We start from the raw sequence: 22,393 nt of genomic DNA, 5'->3' as shown, positions 1-22,393 counted from the left end.
GAGTCTATCTCCAGCCCTCTTGAGAATTCACATAGCTTTACCATATCATCCACTCATTCCATTTCCACTCCACTTCCAGACTTGGATCAACAAGAATCACAAAAGCCCTTACTCATTAGGGATCAAAAATCAAGCTTTGAAAAGAAAAATTTAAAAGTCAAAAATAAAGAAAAGTGCTTCAGTCCAAATCAAAATCAAAAGCTATTGGACTCTACAAAAATCAAAGTCAAGGATAAAACTCCTATGAAGCAAAAAGAGAAAGAGATGATCTCCCCTAATATCAAAATAACTGGGGGCAAAAATTCTACAATTGTAAGTCAAAATGATTACTTGTTGATCCTAAGTCTCCATCATGCTATCCTACTTTCACTTCTTTTCGCAATCATAAGCCTTCATCACTCATCTACTTGTTCCACACATCCTTTCCCTTCCGGTGATACATCATGGACCTTTAATGGAGCTTACTCAAAGGACTTTGTTATCAGGGATGCCCAAACTTCTTCAGGTGACACGCATATGGGCAAACGTAGTCCACACACTAGTAATTCTATCTCAGTTCCTTCATCAAGGAAGACAGTCACTCAAGCTACACATCATGCAGTCAAGGAACATCACAGCTACAATCACAAAGTCAAGCCTCGCACATTTGAGGTGGGTGACTTAGTTCTCAAAGAAAATCCTAAAAATCAGCAAGACGGAGAGAAGAAGGGCAAGTTTGAACCAAACTGGCTTGGTCCTTACATTATTATAGCAGCATATGGATCTGGTACATATTAGTTCTCTACTACAGAAGGTGAACCTTTGGAGGATCCTATCAACAGCATGCACCTTCGCAGATTCTACACATAGCTCTTCGGAACATCTTAATTCAAAAATACAAAAAAAAATTATAAAACAAAAAAATCGTTACTTGGTGAAAACCTGGCAAACAGGCGCCTTGTGACACAAAAAAATTGAAAAATAAAAAAAAAAGTAAAGAGAAATAATTTCGTTCAATGGTGAAAACCACTTCGGTGGTGCCCTGGGCAAGTACCATGGTGAAAACTAGGTCACCAGCGCCATGCGTAGAGACTTTGCTCCTCTCTCTTTCAGGATTCTCTTTCATCCTTTCACTTCACACACACTCACAACCTATTCATCCATAATAAACTTACCCATTCCCATCATGGCTTGTTATTGATCTACCCAAGATTGGTTAGCAATTCATAATAAACATTCCTTTTCATCCCTTTCCATCCATAATAAATAAGATCCTATCTGTGGCTAAGGCAAATCCTACGTCTATTGATGGGTGTGGAACTGAGAACATCACATGTTTCGAGGAGTACAGTTTCTTTCAGCTTTCTTCAGTCTATTCGTGCACAGTCCACAATAAAGCAACATTTGCATCACAGATTCGCAATAAAGTTTCATCTTCTCCACAATAAAGTATCAGTTTCATGGATTCAGTCAGTTTCAGATGAGACACAACAGTAACAATGGGCTTCAACAAATCAAATCTTTCAACAGACTCAGACAACATTATGGTTCAGTGCTATCTATCCTTTTTGTGAAAGTAAACATTGTGACCACAATCAAATAAGACTTATACAAGTGACAAGAGACACTAAACTTGAGGACTACAGTGGATGTTGGTGTCGAGTCTTGGTTTTCTTTTGATTTCATCTTTATTTTGGTGACATGTCTTTTAGCTTTTTCGGGATGTCTTTGACTAGAGATTCTATCTCCAGGATGTCTTTGACTAGAAAGGCGAGGATGGGGTATCGTCACCTATTTGTATTTGCTGTCTGTGGATTGTCTTTTAGTAATACTATGACTTGTCCAAGGATATGAGGACACTGTGAGTCTAGTATGAACTGGGGCATTCCTTGTTTGTGACTGTCTTATCTCCATGCAAACAGGTACAAGGACTTTTTGGGTCGAACATATGCCTCGATTGTCATAACCTATTTTGCCATAATAAAGCTCAATGATGATAACGCACAAGAAGCTCTTTCACGTTCATATCTTCTGTCTTCCATCCCCCTTTCTTGGTTGACTTCCATCATCCTTCTCGAGTCCGCGTAGCCTACTATCACATGACTGAGTATAATGACACACCAAAAACATTTGCATTTCATATAGTTACACCTACGTCACCACATATAAGCATTTCATACATACATATAGATATCACAATTGCATCACATCCTGCATACAACACATGTTAACACATCTCACATTTTCATTATGTAAATAATCATTTGCATTATCATATTCATTTGCATTACATACATTCACATTTGCATCATGCATCACATATACAACATAAAAGAACAAAAATATATTGCATTGCATCATATAAGCATCCATATCATAAAACATGTATCACATAAGAACATTTCATCACATAAGGTACACATGCATATAGCTGCCGCAAAAATGGATCATCTCTCATATATAATCAAAAGTGTCATGATACAATGATGTCAAAAGAATCATATGGCTATAAAATCACCCGCAGGTGTCTACAATACAAAAATGGTACAATACTGATACATAGGGAGCCCTCTAAGGCTATGATGAACTCCCTCACTCGGAGCCGCCTGACCTCGATGGAGTTTGAGCCCTAGAAGGACCCACCCCAAGATCAACTCTCCTGGCCCCTGTGTCCCCTGCAGCCACCCCTCGTGTCATCCTATCCAGACAGAGGAACCCACTGATCACTCCTGCCAACATTGTTGGTAGTGCTAATCCTGTCCATGTCATGGTATCCCATGCCACATGTCCCACCCTCATCTCCAGTTCCGAATCCTAGAACACTCGTCTCAGTGCATCCCTATCTCCGTCTCAATCATAGGGTACTAACTCCCCATTGATCAGTATCCGTAGAATCCTATATACATCCTCCAAGGTGACTGTCATCTCACCCATCGGCAAATGCAAACTACAAGTCTCTGAGTGCCATCTCTCAGCCAGTGCAGTCAACAATCCCATGTTCACCCGAAACTCAGGCACATACAAAATGTATCTCAATCCCATAACCTCAATCGCAGCTCAGTCCTCGGCTGTCAACTTAGGTCGCAACCTCTGAGTCGATGGGAATCTCTCCCGTGACTCCAGCATCGACAAATACTCCTGCAGTCAAGCAACTCAATCATGCCAGTTATAGTGGCATTCACTGTTTATCACAAAATGCTACTCGCTATCTAAATGCATATGGCTATCTACCCTAGTGACACTCACTATTCATCACAAAGTGTTGCTATCTATCCTAGTAGTACTCCCTGTTCATCACAAAGTACTACGTGTGTGACACTCCCTGTTCATCACAAAGTGTTACTCACATTTGCACTCCTTGTTCATCACAAAGTGCTGCTCATATTTCAGTACTCCCTGTTCATCACAAAGTACTCTATCTTGGTACTCACTGTTCATCACAAAGTGCCTTGATCTATCCTAGTCTTCCTAGAGGACCTGCTTGAGTGTATCCTCTCAGTAGCTTATCCAATCGATAGCGTATGTTCATCACAGAACTGCCGATTTGACCTAGAAGATGCAAATTCATATTTTTCAAATGCAAACACGCTTTTCTGACATAAATGCGCATTTATTACATTACCTAGTATGAATTAATGACAATAATAAATGCATCAAAGTACGAGGAGGTTTTGTGGTACTCACTGGCTCTCCTGCCTTCGTTGGCCTCTAGAATCGGCGAACACGGTCGAATCTGTGAACAAAAGCCATCGCTGCTGACTGTTGCTACTTTATTTTCACTTTGCACTATACTCTTGTGATGGTCTAGATGACAATGAGGATGTATTTCCCCCCGTGGTCTATCTTATAGACTGCCCTAGCTCTCATTTCCTGAGTCAGTCTTCCTTATCCCGTGACTTTGTCACTTTATCCGATCAGTCCACTCTATCCCGTCTTTCTTATCGAGAGATTGTTTGCAATCTTTTCAGACATTTTCATCCAATCTCTCGAGGGGGCATATAATTCCCATCTTGGGGCAACTCTGTATCAGTTCATCTTATCTTCTTTGAAACAACGCGACAAGCCGCATTGTCTCAAAGAGGGGCAAAATGTAGACACTCAAAATTGTCATGTCTAATTAAATAAATATTTTATTTATTTAATTATCTAAGCCTAATTCTTCTATTAATTAAATAAATCTTTATTTATTTAATTAATTCATTTATCCTCTTCTAGCCTTATTTCTCATTTAAATAAATACATTTATTTATTTAAATTATCCCGTTCCTAAATTAAATAAATATTTTATTTATTTAATTGTCCTACTTCTTCTATTAATTAAATAAATCTTTATTTATTTAATTAATTCATTATCTTTTTCTACACATGACACATGTCATTCATCTCTTAATTCATACACTACCTATCTCTTTCATTATTTTGGTATTTCTTTTACCTACCCTCTAATCCTAGCCGACCTCTCTTTTTACACCTCTCAATCTTAACCCTCAATTTCTTATTGTGTCTTCTATTTAAGGAGATGCTTTCTTCATTGTCAAACCCTAACTACTTGATCAATTGGCTACACTACGATCCTACTTGCAACCACATTCCGTTCTTTGTTGAGCTCTTGTGCATATAAAAATCTGAGAGCAAATATATCAAGCAAGATCAATGGAGATAGGAAGAATGGAGATCAAAACCCTATTAGGCATGTGATGGTATAATCTTTGTGATTTCATTTGATTTGCATTGTCTTAGGTAATCTTCATATGTTATGGTGGATCTTTGTTCATTGTTAGGCTAGGGTTTTGTGGTTGAATTCATTTAGCCTTTCAATCTTGTTATTATTGTTATACATTTTGGCACGCCCGGTGGGACTCTTGTCCCTTTGCATTTAACAATTTTGTTGCAGATTTTGCATTTTTGAAGTTGCAGATCAGACAATTTCGATGATATTTTAGGTTTTTTTCCGCATCTGCGAGTGTTCGGATCGCGTTTTTGTGTTTCAGAAGCGTCTGCGATAGAGGGAATCACGTCTGTGTTTCTGTCAATTTTTATTTTTGCAGGTTTCCGAAAGGTGCGTCTGTGACTCCTAACCGCGTCTGCGCTGCATCGGACCGCATCTGCGTCATTTAACAACGTCTGTGATCTCTGAGCGCATCTGTGCATAACAGAACAGCGTCTGTGTCATACAGACGCGTCTGTGTCTAGTATAGAGGCGTCTGTGCTTTCTGTTTTGCAATTTCAATTTTTCTGAGATTCGGGTTTTCGGATTTTGTACTTAGGGTTTCAGATCTAGTTTATTTTCGGCTAACCCTTGCAGATCTAGCTAACCTGGTTTGTGCAGCTTGCTTTGGAGGCAAAAACGTTTTTGTTGAAGGCCCCTTTTCACAAAGTCTTTTGGGTTTTCTAAAATTTACCTAACTTGTGTGCTTGCAGGAAGGGGTGATCATTTGAAACAACCCAAACTATTAACAATTTTGTTGCAGGGCCTTAGTTAGGGTTTTGTAATTTTGATTGTGCCTTGTTTTCATAGACTAGCAAACACTTCCATTGGTGCACTAAAATTGAATCATTGTCTTTTGTGTCTTGAGCAATAGGCTCTTTTTGTTTAATCTTTAGAGGGCCTGTCTTCCCGTGTGGTCATTAGGACTACTAGTGAGAAGAGAACGACCCAAGTGGTAGCGAGGAAAACCCACCTCATCCAAACCACTATAATCAAATGTATTCATGGTGAAAACTATGAATAACGTGTGCTGATTAGTTCATACCGACACTATGTCTCCCCATAAACCCGTTTGATCAAATTTATTTGATCATTTGTAGGGCGTAACCCCTACCGGCTGGGAGCCTTCTGTATTTACAGAGCTGAAAGTGCCGCATGTATGGCCACACGAGCGGATGCCCTTACTAGTACCTCTTTGTTATAGATGCCCAAATCCTTCTAGTTGTTGAGGCAGGAGGTCGGACCTCTGGTAGCGGCCCACACACATACGGTTCTTAGTAGAGATACAAATTTCGCCATGGGGAGTTTTCATGGGGACTGATGCTTGGCTGACCCGAGAAGTGAGTGCCGAGGGTGGAGCCAATGAGGTCAAGCATCTAAGTATCCGCTCTGAATAGCGTAGCCTTGGGGGTAAAACCCTATGTGGGATCAACAACTATTGTCTTGGCCAGCCCTAAGATTTGTGCTTGTCTTATGCTAAACACTCAAACATTCAAGACAAAACAGCAAAACATTGTGTCTTTTGTGTCTTCAAGTGTATGCAAAAACTTTTTACATCAAACAACACACTTTTGGAGTCTAAACAATGTGCAAACATTGAGTCATCAACATTGTGTCCTCTTGTCATGAAAAACAGTCGAAAAATCAGATTTGGTCACAACAAAACAACTTCACAGATAGGAAAAATTGCACTAAGGTTACAGAAACACGTCTATGTCTGTTCAAACCACGTCTGCATCAGATAAGCGCGTCTGTGAAGTACAGAATAGCATGTGTGTTTTTATCAGCGTCTGTGTCAAACAGAGAGGCGTCTGTGTCTGGGAATCACGTCTGTGAAGTATACAGAGGCGTTTGTGTCAGGATTTGAAAACTTTAACAGTCAAGCAAACAAAGAAAATCAGTTTCGGCATACTTGAGCTTCTTAGGTTGTCTCTTCAGGTTTCATCTAGCATTCAGCCTGTTCTAAGGTTTCACACAGTCCATCATTGCTTCATACCTCATTTTACATTCATACTTGTCTAAACTTGAGTCAAAAAGGTCACTTGCTTGTCCTCACTATACTCTTTCAACACACTACATACTACTACACTTTGCTAAATGGTCCCTCATCAAGGTTTCTTACCTTTGGGTCTCATTTGGTCTTACTTAGGGTCAAGGTCAGCTTACCTCATCAAGAGAAACTATCCTCTCTTTGGAAGTCACACCTACTCTACTACTTACATACTTGGTCTTACACTTTGGACATTGCAAATACACCTCAAGATTCATTTACACTCCATACAACTCTTGGTCTTCCATACTTTTTCCATTTTTCATCTAGTTTCTCACATCTTGGTCTAACACCTAGTTCATGGTTGAAACCCGCCTTCAAAAATCTAGGAGAATAGCTAAAGAAGCTCAAGAATCCGTAAACATGAGTTCTTATGAGTATGACAATGATCTATTCTACAATCCTAAGCACACTACATTACCAGACATGAATGTTTATAGACACAATCCAAATGTGGAGAGCGCAAACACTATAAACAACAATGCTACACACAATGACACAGTGGACAACTCTTCAATATTATCAGCAGACATAGAAGAATCCATAATGAATCCTCAATTCAATAGATTGGTTGAAGAGATAATGAGGAGAGATCAACAATACTTTCTAAACATGATGGCACATAGTGGAGCTAAAATACCACATGATTTTGACTTATCTCAACTTATGGAAAGTCGACCCTCACAACAAACTCAATCCAACATGGATCAAAGGAGACCAAATAGTGGAGGAAATAGAGGACCGAATAATATGATGCCGGAGTCACCATCAGTTTTGCTTCAAAAGCCAGCAATCCCACATACACAAGCTCAAACATATGATACTTACACTCAAGGACCATCATGGAGGCCTTATGCTCAATCACATGCTCAAGGTATGAATCAATCAAAACAAGTGGATACTCAAGGACATCCTCAAAATTTTGACACAAGGAGACCTCATGTCAAAATTGGGGGCAACACAATGGAAAATGAAAGGCCTATTGAATATGGTTTATACACACAAAACAGATATGGGGTTCCCCAACAAGAAGTTATGCCAAGTGCTCCATACATGTCGCAACAATATAGACCTCCATATGGACATGTCTACGATCAGTATCATCCATATATGCAACAAGCTCCTCCTCAAATGGGTGTTTCAAACATGGGGTATGCTACAAGAAATCAATCTCCTCCCAAAAATAATTTGGAGCAACAAATAAGAGATTTACAAAAGAAAGTGGAGGACATGAGTACATCAAAACCTACATACACTATGAGAGATATATGCCCTTATCCCTTCGATAAGAGCATTCCAATGCATCCATTTCCTCCACACTTTGTGACACCAAAATTCGACAAATATAGAGGGAGAGGAGACCCCAAGGCACACATAAGACAATTCTTCACAGCTTGCATTGAGGTAGCGGCAGAAGAAACATACTTAATGAGGTTGTTCCCACAGAGCTTAGGAGATCAAGCTATGGAATGGTTTTCTCAATTACCTCCTGGTATTAAGTCATGGGGCGACCTAGCAGAGGCATTCATTCAGCATTTCTCTTACAACATTGAAACAGATGTCTCAGTTACTACCTTGTGCAATACTAAACAAAAGGAAGGAGAATCTTTCGCAACATTTTTACAAAGATGGAGAAACTTAGCTAGCAGATGCTCTTGTGAAATCCCTCAGAAACAAATGGTGGAGATGTTCACACAAAATGTTAATAAGGCTATTGGCTATGATCTCAGAAAAGCTTGTTTGTCTACATTCAAGGATGTTATTGAAAAGGGCCTAGCAACAGAAAAGGTCTTAATTGAACAAGGAGTTATCAAACTATTCAAAGAAAACAAAGAGGACTTTAAAGGAAAGGACAAACCAAAATGTTGGAACAAGAACAAGAACACAGTTAATGATGGCGTTGTTGATGCCAATACAGTGAGACCAAAGTTCGTCTTTTCTGGATCAAGTTCTACCAACAATCAGGTGAACAATCAAACAACTTCTAAACCACGAAGGAAGTACACTCCATTGGGAGAACCACTTGAATCAGTCTTCAAAAAGCTAGTGGCAAACAAAGTGATCACAGTTCCAAATTTTCCTCCATATGAACCAAAGGTCAAACCAAATTGGTGGAATGATGATGAATTTTGTGAGTTTCATAAGAGCAAGGGTCATAAGACAAGTAATTGCCATCGATTGAAAAAAATTGTGCAAGATCTCATTGATAGAGGCGACATTGAGATTGAGGGACATTCATCTAATCAAGAGCATGAGATGTTTAAGGAACCATTCCCAAAACATGACAAAGGAAAAGGCAAAGTCACAGATGATCAAGCCAATTACACTAGAGCACCTTACAATTATGATTCTACTATCAATCACATCTCGATGGACAATCATATTTCTACTATCACTATCAAAAACAAAAATCCTGAGAATCCTTCTCAGAGACCCAAGATTGTCCTAAAAGGTGTGGGATCTTCCTCCGAATCTACCTCTGAATGTCATGTTACAACCCGTCGAGGTAAGATTACATTTCCAGGTACCTCCACTAAGAATACCAATCCTTTATCAATTAAGCTTGAGTACGACCTTGTAGAACAATTAGGGAAAACACCCGCGCTCATCTCCATTCTGGAGCTTCTACGTATATCCCCTGCACATAAAGCTATCCTTGACAAAATCTTGGGAGACACTGCCGTCCCTACTGATCTGAATGTGGACCAGTTTCAAGCCATGGTGGGATACCTATCTATTCCACATTCCCTTACGTTTACAGAAGCCGATGACGCCTCCGTAAGTCAGCCACATAATGCACCTTTACACGTTGAAGCTTTCATACATAAACACCGAATAAAGCGAGTCCTGATAGATGGAGGAGCAGGTCTTAATATTTGTACATTGAGCACCATAAGACAATTGGGATATTCTGACAAGGCTGTGAATGCTACAAACCAAATCACCATCAAGGCTTATGATGATGAAGAGCGCTCGTCCAAGGGCACAGTCACCTTACCTCTCAGAGTTGGGCCAGTTACAAAGGATGTGGTTTGTCAAGTCCTAGATCTAGATCTCACGTATAACATATTGCTAGGACGTCCATGGATTCATGAAATGAGGGCAGTCCCATCAACATACCATCAATGCATAAAGTTCCCTCACAATGGAGTCGAGGTAACGGTCAATGGTGATCCAAATCCATTCATATATTGTAATAACTTGAGATCACATACTGAGACTATCATTCCCAGCAATCGTGAGGCTACTCCTTCGTCAACATATATTGATCCTGAGTCATTAAAGCCCTCGACATCCAAACAAGGTGAACTTAGAGCCAAGTTTCAAGAAAAAGGCATAGGAGAATACACTCTGAATCAGACGATGTTTTTACGACAAGTCCTGAGCTCTCCAAAAGAATATGGGAGGCCACATCCTAACAAGCAAATCTCCATCATGATACTCAAATGGGATCCTACCATCTTTCAAAGGTGGGGTGAACTAGAAGAAGAAAATTTATATAAAATGCTCTATAAGGACGTTGAAGAGGACACACATGATCAGATTATTATACCCTGTGAGAACTATGGCAAAGGCTTCAAAATTTTGCAAAGATTCGGGTATGATGGAAAATGCCCTCTCAGACTACGCAAAGAAGGTGTCATGGAGCCCTTACAACCTGAGCTAACTACAAGAAGGGAACGCTCAAAGGGGCTTGGTTTTCTGAATCCCAGACTACATAATAAAAGAACAAAAGAGGTATGGCGAATTAAAGTTGCCGAAGTTCAACAAGAGGATTACTATTCCACAGACTCCAATGAGTGGGAATGGGGTTCAGACAAATCCTCCAGTGATTATGAGCTCGCTGAAACATTCAGAGAGCCAGATGAACCCAGAGAGGAAGACGAATTTTATAAAAAGTTCAGAGTTGGTCAAGAACCAACCCATAAGGATCCCGCACAAGCTTCCTTTCAAGGTCCTAGGTTGAAATCACATAGGATGAGGACACCTGTCCCAGAAGGCTCTACTAGTGATGACAATTTGGATTCGCTCACGATCGAAACTGATGAGGAGAGTGCCATCGATGACCTCGACGATTACCTTGACATACCTGAATATAACCACATCTTCACTCTTCATCCAGCAAATCCTGAAAACACTAATGACCTTCCCCTTGTTCATCCTCAACTCATTGACTGGGATCATGAAGGACCAACACAATTTGATACATTTCAAAATGACGAAGCTATTGTCGACTATCTTGGCATTCAAGATGATCTTCCCCCTAGAGACCACAAAGCAGGATACGCCATAGAGCTCAACAACATAGCATACTTTGGTGAGGGTGTCGGGCCTTCTAGTCGCAAAAATGTGAAAATAAAAACAAAACAAGGGTCTTATGGTGAAAACCACACTGTGGCGCTATCTGACACCAAAAAAGTAAAAAGAAAGGATGTATCTGAGGGTGAAAACCTCTCTGAGGCACCCGAAGATGGAAGGCTCGACATTCTCCCAGCATCATACGAGGAAAAATCATCCATGTTGGTAGAGGAGACTATAAAGACAAACATTGGTACAACAGAGGTTCCACACAACATATTTTTGGCTCAATCATTGACAGAGGCTGAGAGGACAAAATTCATAAGCTTTTTCAAGGAACGACAAGTCAACTTTGCATGGTCATACGCTAATATGCCTGGACTGGATCCGGATTTGGTTATGCATCATTTGACAGTCAAACCGGGGGCAAAACCAGTAAAGCAGAAATTAAGGAAAATGCATCCACAAGTGGCATTGCTAGTCAAGGCAGAGTTGGAGAAATTACTGGATGTCGGATTCATACGCCCAATTGATTATCCCGAATGGATTTCCAATTTAGTACCTGTCAGCAAACCGGATCACAGCATCCGAATATGTACAGACTTCAGAGATATCAACAAGGCTTGTCTAAAGGACGATTTCCCATTACCAAACATTGACTTGATCGTTGATCTCACAGCAGGTCATGAAATGTTATCCTTAATGGACGGATTTTCTGGATATAATCAAATCAGGATCGCACCTGAAGATCAACATAAAACATCAATCACTTGTCCATGGGGAACCTTCTGTTGGAATGTCATGCCCTTTGGGCTGAAAAATGTAGGCGCCACTTATCAAAGAGCGATGACCACTATTTTTCATGATCTCATGCACATAACCGTGGAAGATTATGTTGACGATCTTTTGGGAAAATCAATAGACAGAGACACACACTTGGACATACTTTCAGTTGTCTTTGATCGGCTAGAAAAATATAAGGTAAGATTAAATCCTAAGAAATGTGTCTTTGGAGTAACCTCCGGGAAGCTCCTAGAATTCATTGTGTCTAAAAGAGGAATAGAAGCTGATCCAGCAAAAGTCAAGGCTATCTTGGACATGCCGCCACCCAAGAATATCAGTCAACTTCGATCTTTACAAGGGAGACTCCAGTCCATACGAAGATTCATAGCACAACTTGCAGATAAGTGTAACCCTTTCCAGCACCTGCTACTCAAAAATATCAAGTTCAAATGGGATGAGAACTGTCAACAGGCTTTTCAGGCGCTCAAAGACTATCTTTTGAACCCGCCAGTTTTGATGCCACCAATTCCAGATCAACCATTGCTACTTTACATATCAGCTACTCCGACAGCACTGGGGGCACTCCTAGCACAGCAAATACCTGACGGCAAGGAAAAAGCAGTCTACTATATCAGTCGCACATTGGTGGGATATGAGCTAAACTACACACCAATCGAACGTGCATGTCTCGCTGTGGTCTTTGCTTCACAAAAATTATGACATTATATGCTCACTCACAAGACTAAGTTGATTGCCAGAATTGATCCACTAAAATATCTTCTCAACAAAGCTACACTTACTGGGCGGTTGGCCAAGTGGGTAATGATTTTGAGTGAATTCGACATTGAATACATGGACAGAAAAGTTATAAAAGGACAAGTCATTGCAGACCAATTGGCAGATGCTCCCATGATAGATGATGCTCCTCTACAGTCAGAATTTCCAGATGAGTCCATTCTAACAATATCACCTGCAAAGCCATGGCAATTATATTTTGACGGTTCATATACACAGCACAGGGCAGGAGCGGGTATACTCTTTATAACTCCCCAAGGCGATTCTATACCAAAGTCATACCGCTTATCATTTCCGTGCACTAACAATATAGCGGAATACGAGGCATTAACAACTGGGTTAAGAATTGCAGTTCAATGGAAGATCCAAGAACTTCGTGTTTTTGGGGATTCTCAATTGGTTATCCGTCAAGCAACTGATGATTATCAAACAAAAGATGAAAAGCTAATGCCTTACAAACAACTGGTAGATGAGCTGAAACGGCACTTTGCAAAGATAGAGTTTGAGCAGATACCAAGAGAACAGAATTGCGCTGCTGATGCCATGGCTACAATTGCTTTGCTCATTGATCTACCGCAAAATGAGACCTGCTATGAATTCCTGGTAGACAACCTGCTGATTCCGTCATATGAGATCACTCCTATGGAAATGATATGTGTTGTTGGTCCTGAATCCCAGTTATATGGTTCCATATTCACATACCTTCGCGACAATATCTTACCTCCCGATCTATCGAACAATCAACGTCGTACTTTCATTCGCCAATCCTCTCGATACGTCATTTTAGCTAACATCCTATACCGACGAGGTCTAGATGGCACCCTTCTTAGATGTTTAGAGAGTGACGAAGCTCAGATTGCGTTACGAGAAGTGCATGAAGGGATATGTGGTCCGCATACTAGTGGTCCTACCTTGGCCAAGAAACTCATCAGGACTGGATACTACTGGCCTACTATGGAAAAAGATGCATATCAGTTTGTCAAGAAGTGTAAGCAGTGTCAAATTCATGGAGACCTCATACATGCACCAACACAAGAACTACAACCACTTGCATCTCCTTGGCCCTTTTGTCAGTGGGGACTCGATCTCATAGGCAAGATTCACCCTCCTTCTTCCAATGGACATAAATTCATTATCACAGCCACAAAGTATTTTACAAAGTGGATTGAAGCCGTGCCTCTCACACAAGTTACTGGGAAACAAATCGCTACCTTCATCTTGAACTACATCATTTGCCGATACAGGATTCCTACTTCCATTATTACTGATAACGGGTGTCCTTTCAAAAATCAGGATGTTCGTGAACTCTGTGAGCGCTTCCATATTGCCCAGCGTTTCTCCACACCATATTACCCCCAAGGTAATGGCCAAGCTGAGGCGTCTAATAAAACAATTCTCAAAATCCTTAAAAAGACAGTTGACGACGCTGGCTGTAGCTGGCACATCCAACTCAATCCTGCACTCTGGACCTATCGCACAAGTGTCCGCACACCTACAGGAGCTACACCCTACTCACTTGTCTACGGCTCTGAAGCCATCTTGCCTATTGAGGTCGAGTTACCTTCTCTACGGGTCTCCTTGAGAAACATAATCAACGATGAAGACTACAGGGTCTCTCGCTTACAAGAACTAGAACTGCTGGAGGAACGAAGGCACACTGCTTTTAATCATCTCAAGGCTTACCAACAACGAATGAGTCGCAGTTACAATTACAAAGTTAAGCCTCGCACATTTGAGGTAGGTGACGTAGTACTCAAAGAGAACCCCAAGAATCAGCAAGACAGAGATAAGAAGGGCAAGTTCGAACCAAACTGGCTTGGTCCTTACATCATTACAGCGGTATATGGATCTGGAGCATATCAGCTCTCAACTACAGAAGGTGAACCCTTAGAGGATCCTATCAATAGCATGCACCTTCGCAGGTTCTACACATAAGCTCTTCGGAACATCTTAATTCAAAAATACAAAAAAAAAGTAAAAAAATTCAAAAATACAAAAAAAATTATAAAACAAAAAAATCGTCACTTGGTGAAAACCTGGCAAACAGGCGCCTTGTGACAACCAAAAAAAATTGAAAAATCGAAAAAGTAAAGAGAAATAATTTCGTCCAACGGTGAAAACCACTTCGGTGGTGCCCTGGGCAAGTACCATGGTGAAAACTGGGTCACCAGCGCCATGCGTAGAGACTTTGCTCCTCTCTCCTTCAGGATTCTCTTTCATCTTTCACTTTGCACACACTCACAACCTATTCATCCATAATAAAATTACCCAGTCCCATCATGGCTTGTTATTGATCTACCTAAGATTGGTTAGCCATTCATAATAAACCTCCCTTTTCACATCCCTTTCCATCCATAATAAATCTGATCCTATCTGTGGCTAAGGCAAAATCCTACGTCTAGTGATGGGTGTGGAACTAAGAACATCATATGTTTTGAGGAGTACAATTTCTTCCAGCTTTCTTTAGTCTATTCGTGCACAATCCGCAATAAAGCAACATTTGCATCACAGATCTGCAATAAAGTTTCATCTTCTCCGCAATAAAGTATCAGTTTCATGGATTCAGTTAGTTTCAAATGAAACACAGTAGCAACAATGAGCTTCAACAAAATCAAATCTTTCAATAGACTCAGACAACATATGGTTCAGTGCTATCTATCCTTTTTGTGAAAGTGAACATTGTGACCATAATCAAATAAGAATTATACAAGTGACAAGAGACACTAAACTTGAGGACTATAGTGGATGTTGGTGTCGAGTTTTGGTTTTCTTTTGATTTCATCTTTTTTGGTGGCATGTCTTTTTGCTTTTCTGGGATGTCTTTGACTAGAGATTCTATCTCTAGGATGTCTTTGACTAGAAAGGCGAGGATGGGGTATCGTCACCCATTTTCTTTTGCTGTCTGTGGATTGTCTCTTAGTAATGCTATGACTTGTCCAAGAATATGAGGACACTGTGAGTCTAGTATGAACTGGGGCATTCCTTGTTTGTGACTGTCTTCTCTCCATGCAAACAGGTACAATCACTTTCTGGGCCGAATAGATGCCTCGATTGTCATAACCTACTTGCCATAATAAGCTCAATGATGATAACGCACAAGAAGCTCTTTCACATTCATAAGAACTCATGTTTACGGATTCTTGAGCTTCTGTGTTGGGTCCAGGCGCGTCTATGCCTGGGACCGCGTTTATGCTGAATGCAGACGCGTTTGAGAATTGTAAGGGCGTTTATGTCATGTAGGGATGTCTGTGTTCCCTGGCCGCGTTTATGAAGGATTTAGGCACGTATGTGTTCAGAAAGCGCGTCTGTGTTGCAGAAGCGCGTTTGTGCAGTCTATAAGCGCGTTTAGGAGTGTAAAGCGCGTTTGTGTGTCAAAATGCATAAGTTGAGTCTTTTTAGGTCAAATCGGCAGTTCTGTGATGAACATACGCTGTCGATTGGATAAGCTGCTGAGAGGATACACTCAAGCAGGTCCTTTAGGATGACTAAGATAGATCAAGGCACTTTGTGATGAACAGGGAGCACCAAGATAGGCAGCACTTTGTGATGAACAGGGAGTGCGAATGTGAGTAACACTTTGTGATGAACAGGGAATGTCACACACGTAGTACTTTGTGATGAATAGGGAGTACTACTAGGATAGATAGCAACACTTTGTGATGAACAGTGAGTGTCACTAGGGTAGATAACCATATGCATTTAGATAGCAAGTAGTATTTTGTGATAAACAGTGAATGCCACTATAACTGACATGATTGAGTTACTTGACTGCAGGAGTATTTGCCTATGCTGGAGTCACGGGAGAGATTCCCATCGACTCAGAGGTTGCGACCAGAGTTGTCGATTCAGGATATGATTGCGATTGAGGAGATGGGTCTCACACATGTGCTATATGTGCCTGAGTTTCAGGCAAACATGGGTTTGCTGACTGCACTGGTGGAGAGATGGCACTCCGAGACTTGCACGTTCCATTTGCCTATGGGGGAGATGACAGTGACGCTGGAGGATGTCTACAGGATTTTGCATATTCCGATCGATGGAGAGTTGATTCCATACGATCGAGACGGAGACAGAGAGGCACTGAGACGGGTATTTCAGGATCCCGGGTTGGAGATGAGAGCAGGTCATGTGGCATGGGATACCATGACCGCGACAGGGCTAGCATTGCCGGCTGTTATTGGGGGAGCCATTAGTGGTTTCTTATGTCCAGACAGGGCTACACGGGGATTGGCAGTTGGCTGGGGAGGAGCATTGGAGACACTGATGACAGAGCACACCAGATATGCATGGGGGCCATGTGTCCTGACACATTTATACTATGAGCTGCATCAGTTTGTTTACCACGGATCAGTGGGCTTGGGCTGCGGAGTGACACTGCTACAGGTGTGGGCATATGAGCACCTTCCTATCACATGGCCTATCCACTTCAGAGGCAGAGGACATGGACGGAGTTTTGTACACCTGTACGATATGATTACGTCACAGCCTCGGATTGGTCGACTGGAGCACTGGAGGCGGGTTATAGATGACATTGATATGGTTATCTGGAGGCCGTACCTGGGGTGCGAGGAGTGGGATGACGACGCAGTGGAGCTACCCTATGCATTCAGGAGCAGGTATCTTATTGGGCGGATGCCCTATATTCTGGAGAGGCAGCTTGTTGACAGGGTATGCAGACAGTTCGGCCGGATCCAGAGGATGCCGCGAGGCTCGGACATGTATGCCCGTACAGTCAGAGATCAGGTATAGTTCGGGCCACTTCTAACATATGATCAGGCCGTGACACAGATGGCCGAGATGATGCCATTACCGTGGGACATGTGGCCGGAGGTAGAGGATGCAGGGATGGACGCAGAGTATTCTGCATATTGGGCAGAGCATCCATTTCTGAGGTTGACAGATTCGGAAGAGCTGCTGAAGGGAGAGGTGGGAGGAGATGATGATGATGATGGTGGAGGAGATGGAGGTAGGGGCCAGCGGAGGCGGAGGGGAGTAGTGGGAGAGAGGCAGGTGGCACCTCGGAGGGAGGGAGGATAGGAGAGAGCAGCCCAGGTGGTGAGGGGTCGAGGTGGATTGCCCCTACAGGTACCAGCAGCACAGGGTCCTAGAGCACAGGGACCTAGATAGCTGCAGGGATAGGTGCAGAGACAGGTACCTATTCAGGCACCTAGACAGGTACAGGGGGAGGCACAGGTGCAGGCACCTGCAGAGGAGGAGCCACAAGCAGCGGCTGAGGGTGGTGATCCTGAGGAGGATGAGCTGCTAGGGCTGAAAGAGATCTGCCAGGGCCAGGCAGACGAGATTGCAGATTTGGAGCGGGAGAGGGATCGCCTCAGGATCGGGCTCAGGGACACAGAGCGGGAGAGAGACCAGGCCATCCAGCGATATACTGAGGCCGAGACAGCTCTGAGGGCAGGGAGGCGGGCAGCAGAGGATGCAGGGGCAGGCTACGCATATGTGCTGCGAGCCAGAGAGGAGATCACCTACTGGAGGGATCTGTACTATGGTGCCGTGCCAGCGGATCAGCGGGCGAGGAGGTTCCATAGATCGTCGCGCACAGTGACGGCTACGGGAGGGAGTCGTAGGAGGCAGGCATCCAGCGGTGGGGTCATGGGTCCTCCACCACCACCAGACAGGCAGGGGGATCCTGGAGCGGGACCATCTAGAGCTCAGACTCCGTCGAGGCCAGGCGGCTCCGAGGGAGGGAGTTCATCATAGCCATAGAGGGCTCCCCTTTGTATCAGTATATGTACCATTTTTGTATTGTAGACACCTGCAAGTGATTTTGTAGCCATATGATTCTTTTGACATCATTGTATCATGACACTTTTGATTATATATGAGAGATGATCCCTTTTTGCAGCAGCTATATGCATGTGTACCTTATGTGATGAGATGTTCTTATGTGATGCATGTTTTATGATATGGATGCTTATATGATGTAATGCAATATTTTTGTTCTTTTATGTTTTATATGGGATGCTAATGCAAATGTGAATGTATGTAATGCAGATGAATATGATAATGCAAATGATTATTTACATAATGAAAATGTGAGATGTGCTAACATGTGTTGTATGCAGGATGTGATGCAATTGTGATATCTATATGTATGTATGAAATGCTTATATGTGGTGATGCAGGTGTAACTATATGAAATGCAAATGTTTTTGGTGTGTCATCATACTCAGTCATGTGATAGCAGGCTACGCGGACTCGAGAAGGACGATGGAAGTCAATCAAGAAAGCGGGATGGAAGATAGAAGATATGAACGTGAAAGAGCTTCTTGTGCGTTATCATCATTGAGCTTATTATGGCAAGTAGGTTATGACAATCGAGGCATCTGTTCAGCCCAGAAAGTGATTGTACCTGTTTGCATGGAGATAAGACAGTCACAAACAAGGAATGCCCCAGTTCATACTAGACTCACAGTGTCCTCATATCCTTGGACAAGTCATAGCATTACTAAGAGACAATCCACATACAGCAAAAGAAAATGGGTGACGATACCCCATCCTCGCCTTTCTAGTCAAAGACATCCTAGAGATAGAATCTCTAGTCAAAGACATCCCAGAAAAGCTAAAAGACATGCCACCAAAATAAAGATGAAATCAAAAGAAAACCAAGACTCGACACCAACATCCACTGTAGTCCTCAAGTTTAGTGTCTCTTGTCACTTGTATAAGTCTTATTTGATTGTGGTCACAATGTTCACTTTCACAAAAAGGATAGATAGCACTGAACCATATGTTGTCTGAGTCTGTTGAAAGATTTGATTTTGTTGAAGCTCATTGTTGCTGCTGTGTCTCATTTGAAACTGACTGAATCCATGAAACTGATACTTTATTGCAGAGAAGATGAAACTTTATTGCAGATCTGTGATGCAAATGTTGCTTTATTGCGGATTGTGCGCGAATAGACTGAAGAAAGCTGGAAGAAATTGTACTCCTCGAAACATGTGATGTTCTCAGTTCCACACCCATCAGTAGACGTAGGATTTGCCTTAGCCACATATAGGATCTGATTTATTATGGATGGAAAGGGATGAGAAGGAATGTTTATTATGAATGGCTAACTAATCTTGGGTAGATCAATAACAAGCCATGATGGGAATGGGTAGGTTTATTATGGATGAATAGGTTGTGAGTGTGTGCGAAGTGAAAGGATGAAAGAGAATCCTGAAGGAGAGAGGAGCAAAGTCTCTACGCATGGCGCTGGTGACCCAGTTTTCACCATGGTACTTGCCCAGGGCACCACCGAAGTGGTTTTCACCATTGGACAACATTATTTCTCTTTACTTTTTTTTTGATTTTTCAATTTTTTTGTGTCACAAGGCGCCTGTTTGCCAGGTTTTCACCAAGTAATGATTTTTTTGTTTTATAATTTTTTTTTGTATTTTTGAATTAAGATGTTCCGAAGAGCTTATGTGTAGAACCTGCGAAGGTGCATGCTATTGATAGGATCCTCTAAGGGTTCACCTTCTGTAGTTGAGAGCTGATATGCCCCAGATCCATATACCGCTGTGATGATGTAAGGACTAAGCCAGTTTGGTTCGAACTTGCCTTTCTTATCTCTGTCTTGCTGATTCTTGGGGTTCTCTCTGAGGACTAAGTCACCTACCTCAAATATGCGAGGCTTGACTTTGTGATTGTAGCTGCGACTCATTCTTTGTTGGTAAGCCTTGAGATGATTGAAAGCAGTGTGTCTTCGTTCCTCCAACAGTTCTAGTTCTTGTAAGCGAGAGACCCTGTAATCTTCATCGTTGATTATGTTTCTCAAGGAGACCCGTAGAGAAGGCAACTTGACCTTAATAGGCAAGATGGCTTCAGCGCCGTAGACAAGTGAGTAGGGTGTAGCTCCTGTAGGTGTGCGGACACTTGTGCGGTAGGCCCAAAGTGCAGGATTAAGTTAGATATGCCAGTTATGGCCAGCGTCATCGACTGTCTTTTTGAGGATTTTAAGAATTGTTTTGTTAGACGCCTCAGCTTGACCATTACCTTGGGGGTAATATGGTGTGGAGAAACGATGAGAGATATGGAAGCGCTCACAAAGTTCACGAACATCCTAATTTTTGAAAGGACGTCGGTTATCAGTGATAATGGAAGTAGGAATCCCATATCGGCAAATGATGTAGTTCAAAATGAAGGTAGCGATTTGTTTCCCTGTAACTTGTGTGAGAGGCACGACTTCAATCCATTTTGTGAAATACTCTGTGGCTGTGATAATGAATTTATGACCGTTGGAAGAAGGAGGGTGAATCTTGCCTATGAGATCGAGTCCCCACTGACAAAAGGGCCAAGGAGATGCAAGTGGTTGTAGTTCCTGTGCTGGTGCATGTATGAGGTCTCCATGAATTTGACACTGCTTACATTTCTTGACAAACTGATATGCATCTTTTTCCATAGTAGGCCAGTAATATCCAATCCTGATGAGTTTCTTGGCCAAGGTAGGACCACTAGTATGTGGACCACATATCCCTTCATGCACTTCTCGTAACGCAATTTGAGCTTCGTCACTCTCTAAACATCTAAGAAGGGTGCCATCTAGACCTCGTCGGTATAGGATATCAGCTAAAATGACGTATCGAGAGGATTGGCGAATGAAAGTGCGGCGTTGATTGTTTGATAGATCGGGAGGTAGTATATTGTCGCGAAGGTATGTGAATATGGAACCATATAACTGGGATTCAGGACCAACAACACATATCATTTCTGTAGGAGTGATCTCATATGAGGGAACAAATAGGTTGTCTACCAGGAACTCATAGCAGGTCTCATTTTGTGGTAGATCAATGAGCGAAGCAATTGTAGTCATTGCATCTGCAGCACGATTCTGTTCTCTTGGTATCTGCTCAAACTCTATCTTTGCGAAGTGCTGTTTCAGATCATCTACCAGTTGTTTGTAAGGCATTAGTTTTTCATCTTTTGTTTGGTAATCATCAGTTGCTTGACGGATGACAAGTTGAGAATCCCCAAAAATACGAAGTTCCTGGATCTTCCATTGAACTGCAATTCGTAATCCTGTTGTTAATGCCTCATATTTTGCTATATTGTTGGTGCAAGGAAATGATAAGCGGTATGATTTTGGTATAGAATCGCCTTGAGGAGTTATAAAAAGTATACCCACTCCTGCCCCATGCTGTGTGTAAGAGCCGTCAAATTATAATTGCCATGGCTTTGCAGGTGATATTGTTAGAATGGACTCATCTGGAAATTCTGACTGTAGAGGAACATCATCTATCATGGGAGCATCTGCCAATTGATCTGCAATTGCTTGTCCTTTGATTGCTTTTCTATCTACATATTCGATGTCAAATTCACTCAAAATCATTACCCACTTGGCTAGTCGCCCAGTAAGTGTAGCTTTGTCGAGAAGATATTTTAGTGGATCGATTCTGGCAATCAACTTAGTCTTGTGAGTGAGCATATAATGTCGTAACTTCTGTGAAGCAAAGACCACAGCGAGACATGCACGTTCGATTGGTGTGTAGTTTAGCTCATATCCCACCAATGTGCGACTGATATAGTAGACTACTTTTTCCTTGCCGTCAGGTATTTGCTGTGCTAGGAGTGCCCCCAGTGCTGTCGGAGTAGCTGATATGTAAAGTAGCAATGGTTGATCTGGAATTGGTGGCATCAAAACTGGCGGGTTCAAAAGATAGTCTTTGAGCGCCTGAAAAGCCTGTTGACAGTTCTCATCCCATTTGAACTTGATGTTTTTGTGTAGCAGGTGCTGGAAAGGGTTACACTTATCTGCAAGTTGTGCTATGAATCTTCGT

The sequence above is a fragment of the Cryptomeria japonica genome, chromosome 5, assembly GCF_030272615.1.
Source record: "Cryptomeria japonica chromosome 5, Sugi_1.0, whole genome shotgun sequence".
Classification (NCBI taxonomy): domain Eukaryota; kingdom Viridiplantae; phylum Streptophyta; class Pinopsida; order Cupressales; family Cupressaceae; genus Cryptomeria; species Cryptomeria japonica.
Note: the sequence above shows the minus strand (reverse complement) of the source record.